Source organism: Triticum urartu, chromosome 2, assembly GCF_003073215.2.
Source record: "Triticum urartu cultivar G1812 chromosome 2, Tu2.1, whole genome shotgun sequence".
In the NCBI taxonomy this organism is placed as follows: domain Eukaryota; kingdom Viridiplantae; phylum Streptophyta; class Magnoliopsida; order Poales; family Poaceae; genus Triticum; species Triticum urartu.
In genome coordinates this window covers 175,784,107-175,791,924 of record NC_053023.1, presented here as the reverse complement: position 1 = coordinate 175,791,924, position 7,818 = coordinate 175,784,107, and positions in this window count along the sequence as shown.

The following is a 7,818-nucleotide window of genomic DNA, read 5'->3' as shown; positions in this document are numbered from 1 at the left end:
GCCACCATGGATACTTGACCTCTTTGATGAAACCTGCAACAATTAGTTTGTCTACCTCAGCGATGACATCACCTTCGAGTTCCGGACGCAGGCGTCGCGGTTGCTTCTTGATAGGACGGAATTGTGGGTCGATGGCCAGCTTGTGGGTGGCGACACGAGGGTCCAACCCCGGCATCTCCTAGTAGTTCCAGGCGAAGCAATCTCGGTACTCCATCAAGAAGCTTCGGTACTCTTCTCGCTCCTCTTCTGTCAGCATGGCGCTAACAAAAGTGGGGCGTGGATCATCTTCAGTCCCGAGGTTGACCTGCACAAGCTCGTCAATGGTCAGCTGCCCTCCATCCTCGAGTTCTTGGGGTGCTGGTGCGGAGATGAACTCCTCATCATCACTTGGCTCGACGTTGATGGGGTGTTGTTGATGAGGAAGGATGGGTGAAGTGTCAGAGTCGTCGCTCGACGAGACCGACGTGGCATGGCAGTTGACTTGTGCTCCGTCGTCGGGCTCCTCCCCTTCATCTCTAGAGACATCATAGGTGTAGCATTTCGTCGTAGGGCCGGTCAGATCGCCAAGGACACATGGCATGGCATGCTGATATGTTGCACCAGCATTCTTCAACCTGAAAGGCATGCTGGTGTTGTAGAGGTCCCCTTCTAGCATTGGTTGCCCTTCGTCTTCTGGTTCTCGTGGTGTTGGCGCGGGGCCAAGCTTCCCTTCATCGCTAGGGGCGTCGAGATCGATGTAGCCGAGCCCAAACTTTGGTTGGGCCTTGCCTTTTTGCTTGACGAGGCCCTCTGCTTGTCTCCACCATTCTTCACATATAGCCGGTGGTGGAGGCATCCTGTTGTTTCGACGAAGAGTGATCCCGGCCTTCTCCAGCAAGCGAACCATCTTGGGCTCAGCCTTCATCGTGTGTAGCACCTCCTCTGGGTCACTGCAAGGTTTGGGAAACTCACATATAGAATCACATTGTTTTACCTGGGGAACCTTGTAGAAGATGGTATGGACTCCACATCAGGGTAAGTTGGGAATCGCCCAAACCTCCAACGGAGAAGCCACTGAGATGTAGAGTGACGGGGGCTGCACGCCTTGAGCTCCCCTTGCGACTTCCTCCATCTCTTTTATTCTTGTTCTAACCACTCCTGGTGCGGGCACGGGTTCCTCCTTCGGAGTCCTGCGTGCCCGCAACGTGATGGTTGGTGGCGCATCATTGCTGCCTATTAGCATCTTTCGACCCTCCTGGGCACTTGCAGAGCTTCCAAGTGTTAAACAGCGAGGGTCTCGGTGCGCCGAGGTCGATGAAGAAGGGGTAGCCTCCTGACGAGGCGTCGTTGCCGACCTCAGGTTGGCTGACGTTGATGTCGGGAATCTTGCCTTCAATAGTAACGGGGTTGTTGGAACAGGCTCAAAAGATCTTGTCCCACGCGAGGTCGAAGTAGAGCTCCCGATCTCTGCAGGGGAAGAGCGATTGGAGTCGTGGCGCCCTGTTGAGGATGATCGCCTACGTCCTTGGCTCCTATGGCTTCGCGGGAAGGAGTCCTTTGCCCCGGAAGGTGAGCACGCATGAGGAGGCGCTTTATCTCGGCCGTCGGTGCCACACCTGGCTTGATCAAGACATCAGCCGAAGGTGTCGTCCGCCCTAACTGCTGATCGCTGCCTTCTACAGGGAAGTAGTACTTTGCATCTGCATGGTGAGATTCCTGCACAGTGTAAGGAGAGATGTTGCCGCTGATGCGCTGCTGCGTGCCTTGGGTGTCGAGGAACTTCAGGCACTGGTGAAGAGTGGATGGCATGACCCGGTACTTGTGAATCCATGGCCTCCCCAGAAGGGCCGAGTAGGAGGTGTTCGCTTCGATGATGAAGAACCGCACCTTGAAGCTGAACGTAGACATCTGGATCTTCACCGTGATGGCGCCCAATGTTGCCTTTCCCTGGTTGTCGAAGCCGCAGATCATTACATCTGTGGACTCCAAGTCATCCACCGTGAAACCAGCCCGCGTGAAGCTCCGAAGGGGCAGAATATTCACGGCAGACCCTGGGTCGATGAGGATCCTGCGAAGGTGTGCAGTGCCAATGTTACCTTCCACGTAGAGCGGTCGGTTGTGGTCACTATCATCTATGAGCTTGTCTTCCTCGTCGAATGTTATTTCATTCACGGATAGGGGGTTGGAGAAGAGGTGATGCTTCACCATGGACACCTCGTATAGCTCCGGAGCTTGAAGTGCCTTGATGAGGGCTTCGCGAAGGTCGGGCACCATCATCAGGGCATCATGCACACTCAAAAGTGCGGGGATTCGCTTGAGGTGGGCGATGATGTTATAGTCGACATCATGTTGCTTCGTCTTCCCTTGGCCTTGTTCTTCATGCACTTCCTCTTGCAAGGGCGCCTCTTTTGAGGCAGCCGGCTTGGGCACCCTTGTTGGCTTGATCTTCAGTGGCTCAGGTAGAACCTTGCCTCCACGCAAGTTCATGTTCACCTCTTCTGCTTGCACGTCCTTCTTCGTGTCTTCAGCATGGAACACCTCTTGCTCTTCGGGTGTGAACACATCTTCCGAATCAGAGCTTGGTGTGTCGCTATAGCTGAGGATGGCTTTGCAACTTTCGATGTTTGATGATTGGGATGGTCTAGCTCCTTCTTGGTCTTCTTGCCTCCCCTTTGCCAGTACCTGCACTCGAGCACGTGGCATGAACTGCTCCAAGGTGGGTAACACGCGCCCTGGCCGTGGGAACGACTCGTTTCCCTCCGACTTAGGGACGAATCTTGGTGGAGGGCGGCATTGACTCGGGTCAACTCGTCTTAGGATCCTTGGGGCGGCTTGCACCATGGGAGCTGCGCGTGGAGGTCGAGGTGGAAGGCTCCTCGGGTACGGCTTCCGGCGAACCATTCTCCAAGGCCCCTCCTTGTGGATGGCTGGGGTTGCCCCCTGATGGAGTGAAAGTGCTTGCGTCGTGGACAGAATGAGGCTAGATAGCTGGTCTTCAACCTGCGCGAGTGGCACCCACTTTTCTTCGTGCTCCATTTCTTGACCTGGTGCAGGGGATGAGGCCACACTCACCACGTTCACCGTGTGGTAGTCCAGGTTGATGGCTTCTGGGTCCAAGTTGATCCTCTTCTCATTAACAGCTCTTTGGAGCCATTCTTTGAAGGCGACACAATCTTCGATGACGTGACCCACATACCTGTGATATGGGAAAAACAATGGATTATCAGTCATCCGTACCTGATTGGGCCTCCGAGGTTCTGGAAGGTTCAATGCTCGATGCTCCATTAGCTGACTGAACATGTCCTTGACAAGTTCACGACGGAAGATGTACTGCTTCTTGAGGAGCTCCTGGATCGACGGGCGTTGTCTTCCTGCTGCTTGTTCGCCTCTTGCTCCCAAGACGGGCACCTGGCCTTGGGGTGCAGACGAGAAGATCTTAGTGGTGTTTGCTTCCGCCAGCGCCTTCAGCTTGCCCCCATTGTTAGCTTGCTTGGATGTCGCGGCGAAGCACTTGGCAGGGTCGAATGCGCTAGCATTCTTGTAGAGCTCCATTATCTGCGGTGATTTCTCGAACTCAAGCTTCGTGGCTGCTACCGCCGTGCTTAGGGCACTGAAGGTTCTAGGCTCGCGCCGAGAGACCTCAAGTGACCAATGTTGTTGCATCCCATGGACACACATCTCGATGGCGTCCTCAAGGTGCATCTCTCTAGCGAGGCGCACATTGCTGTTGTGGAATCTGATGATGTAGTCGTCGATGGACTCATCTCGTCGTTGTCAAACTTGCGCCAGCTCAACGATGGAGAAGTCCTTCTTCATGGCGACAAAGTGCTTCTTGAAGACTTCCTTCATGCCCGCCCAACTTCCAATGGATCCGACCGGTAAACGACTGTACCAATGGAATGCAGGTCCCGTTAACGACCCTGAAAATTGACGCAAGAGGAGTGACGAGCTGTTTGCCGTGTCGCCGCATGCCACCTCAAAGTACGCCAAGTGCTCCCTTGCATCACCGGTTCCATCGAACTGGCGGAACTTCGGTGGGTGCCACCCTGAGGGGTATGCCACCATGTCGTGCCACGCCTCATAAGGCTTCTCTAGCTTGCTCTCGGAGGTGCGGGGTGCTTGATCTATCGTCATTTGCTTGAACTTTTTGGCCACCATATCTTCAACAATGTCGTGGCAGTCCTTCAACATGCTTGCATTTGGCGCCACGTTGGCAGAACCAACGGGGCTAACCAATGGTCGAGCGTGCGTGCTAGGGTCTTGGCATTAACGCGCATCATTCAGAGGCGGCACTGCATGAGTGTCACCAAGTAGCTCTTCTTCTTGTGGATCCACCACCCGTCGCGGCGCGCCTCGTGATGGAGCACCTTGGTTGTTCATCATGAGCTCGATGAACTGGTCAAGCTTTGACGACAACTGGTTGATTGCTTGTCGCTGGTCCCTGGCCTGTTCTTCTAAGGAAGTTTGACGCGCCGCTACTGCATTTGCGGCACCTGGCTCCTGGATGACGGCACCAGGATCTTTAGGGGCACCGCCACTGTTCACCATGCGAACTGGCGCGGTGTGGAGATCTCCAATGCCATCTTCGGAGTCTGAGAAATCAGACGGGATAAGCTCTTGGTAAGGAGGGGAGTTCGGGTGCCTCTCCAACAAAGGCAAAGAAGATGAGTCGGAGAAGCTCTCTTCGTCGTTAGGGTCATCTTGGTGCTCTCCACCTCCAGCAGGCCCATCTGTTACACTTCGACGTGCAATGGACCTCAGTCGCGTGTTCGCTCCAGGCCGACTTGCAACCTGGTGAAGTTCATTAGGGTCTTCAGGAAGACGAGCCTTGATGTCGGTGTAGCGGCGTGGTGATATGTCTCGATGTCGTGAAATGCTTCCATCCTCTAGTGATCCTTTGCCTGCAGTTACGGGAAGACATGGGGCCTTGGATCTTGCACCTTCTTGTGATGACGAAGAGCTTGTCTTAGGGCCCCCCTCTGCTCCTTTGAACCATGCACACACATGGCCAAGGCAGGGTAAGAAAGTCTTCCGGAAGTCTGCCTTAGGGTTTGGGACTATCTCTTCATCTGAAGGATAGCCAAACTCGTGGGTGATGCGAGGAGGTCGCCATCCATTACTTGACTCTTGACTGGGTTGCACTCCTAGTGTACCACACAAAGCAAGGTTCTTCTCAATTGGTTCCTTCGCTTTGTCTGCCTCGTGCTGAAGCTTATTAGCCTCCCCATCTTGGTCCAACCTATCAGAAGGGACAAGAGGAGGATTCGTGGGAAGTGTTGCGTCTGGTTCCAGAGCGGACTTGGATGTAGCATCAGGAGCCGCTTCATTGTTGGTGGAGGTCGTAAGCTTGGTTACTTCGATGTCGTCCATCGGTGTGGCCGTCGGGGGCGGTGTCTTCCGGTCCTCCAATGGGGGTGGTGTCGTGGCCGCCTTCACCTGTTCACCGTCTTTTGGGGGAAGGGATGAAGAAGGCATCTCCTTGCTCCTTTGCTCTGCGCTGCTTGTGGAGGACTTGCGCGGTTTTGACGCCAAACGACTGAGCAGGTAGTTATATCGCTCGTGCCGTTCTAAGTCGGGGGAGATGCGGAACCTGATTCTGTCATTTTCTTGAACAACCGCGCCATCGGGTCGTAGGCGTACCTGGGTGTGTCGAAGGACTAAGTCCTCGAGTTCTTTATATAGAACTTGGCGGTTTCTCCGGCGCCTCTCGCGCTTGCGTTGGTTATCCGTCGGCACGCCACCAGCCCTTACTGGCACTGGTGGCATGGGGAGAAGTGGTGGTGCAGGTCGTCGCGTGGATGAGGAAGTCTTGTCCATCGTTACCTGTAGTTGTGGTCGATCTCCCCGCCTGGGAGAAGATGGTCGTGGTGGGAGCGTCGGTCGCGAAGGCTCCCGTGGTCGCCATTGCTGAGTGGGCTGTGTGTTCCTTTCTTCCTCCTGGTGTCTTGACCATCGGTTCCAATGTGGGGGCATGTTGGGATGCCTCCGTTGTTGAAAGTGTCGGGTTGGTGACGGTGGTCGTCGAGGTGCCAACATGTGGCACTCATGTTGAGGGCGATGACTCAGGGCCTGACGTCTGGTCCCTCTTGCACCCTGTGTTGATGATGTACTTGGTGCCGCGGGATCAAGTAGCCGCCTCTGGATGTTGTTCATCTGCTCTTGGAGTTGGCGAAATTCTCGCCACAGGTCTTCGTCACGTGGCGCTGGTGCTTCATGGCGAAGGACAGAAAACCTGTTGTTGGTGGTGAGAGATCGTCCGTCGACCGCTGAAGTGTGGAGGCATGGCGCCCATGCCCCCCGTCGAGTATCTTCAAGGTTGATGGAGACTGTAGGGCCCGGTAGAACAGGCTCCTTGCGTGAACGCCGCTTCCAGAACTCCTTCATAATGGCCCGCCTCACCAGCTGCTTGATCTTGGTTGGCTCGTACGCCCAGTCGTCAGGGAACAAGTCGTACGGAGGGGCCTGGGTGCTCTGGTAAGTGAACACCTTGTCCGCCAAGTCCCTTGCTCCGAGGGACCAATCATCCTCAGGCACCGTGCTCTAAGCAAGGCGTGAGGTAATTTGTTGGTGGAGTTGTTGTACCTTGCGATACTTCCTCCTATAGTTCCGAAGAGGGTGCGGGCTTTCCGACAAACATGCGTTCGCCATGAGTTTCCGCAAGTTCTAGGCGATGGCCTCCAAACCTTCAAGCAGCTCAACCTCGGTGCGTCGGGGTGCTAGTCATGAAGGCTTCAAGTGTGGAAATGGGGTAGGGGCGTGATGGGACCCCGCTCTTGCCCGCCTGTTGGCGGCCTTGGCGCGAAGGCGTTGAGCCGCCTCCACGTCTCATTTCATATCCGCCCTTGTCGACTCCTTCAACAAGGCACGTGCCTCGAGCATTAGCTCGTGACGCTCCTTCTTCGCCTTGGCGGCCTCCCGCCTTTGCGCCTTCCTCGATTGCACAGTTTGGAACTGCGCAGGATCTTGAGCTTCATGCACGTAGACCTTGTCACCGAGCTCGATGACGATCATTGCTGGCATCGATCCAAACTGAAGCACCGATGGCTCCGAGTTGCATCCGTGTGAGAGTCCACCTGCAGAAAAAGGGATCTCGATCAACGGAAATCCTCGCTGATGCCTTGTCATGCAGCATGATGTGTGGATTGGGAGACGGGCGAAGACGATTCAGACGACCACAACGAAGCAGAGATGGGAGGAGAACCACGTCCCACTGGGCGTGCCAATTTGTTTGACACGAGAAAAACATCTAAAACTCCAGGGAGAAGGGAGAAGGGAGTGTGTTTCTCTCAGACGCCAGGAAAAGAAAACTGAGTATGCGGGCGTGCCAGTGTACCGTAGTACACAAAGAAAAAGAGATACGGGAACATGTATTTCATTAATCTCATTGGAGAAATAAAATTACAATATCCCATAAAAAAGGTGCGCTCCGTGGCCTACTAGCACGGCCAAGCTGGCTGTGGCGATTGTGTGATCTCCTGGTTCCCGGGGCCTCGGAAGGCTCCCGGTTAATTACTCCCGCGGGTTGCTCCGCGGGATACCTCCGATTGAGCTGTGTGGTCGTTTTCGTCGTCTTCGCTTCGCGTTCTCCATGCATGATGATGGTGATGTGTGTGTGTGGGCGGCGGCAGAGCCCGTGTCCTCATCGGTACACGCGCCGCAAGTAGCGTGGCCTTTGCGGTGGCCGCGCTTGCCCTCGCCGTCGTGCCTCGTCGGTCTTGACGGTGTTGGAGGAGTTGTTGTTGGGGTAGCATGGATCGCGCTCGTCTCGGACTTCTCGACGACCAGTAGCTTCTCAGGGTGTGTAAGGGGCTACACCTTGCGGGAGTAATTGTCGGTGGA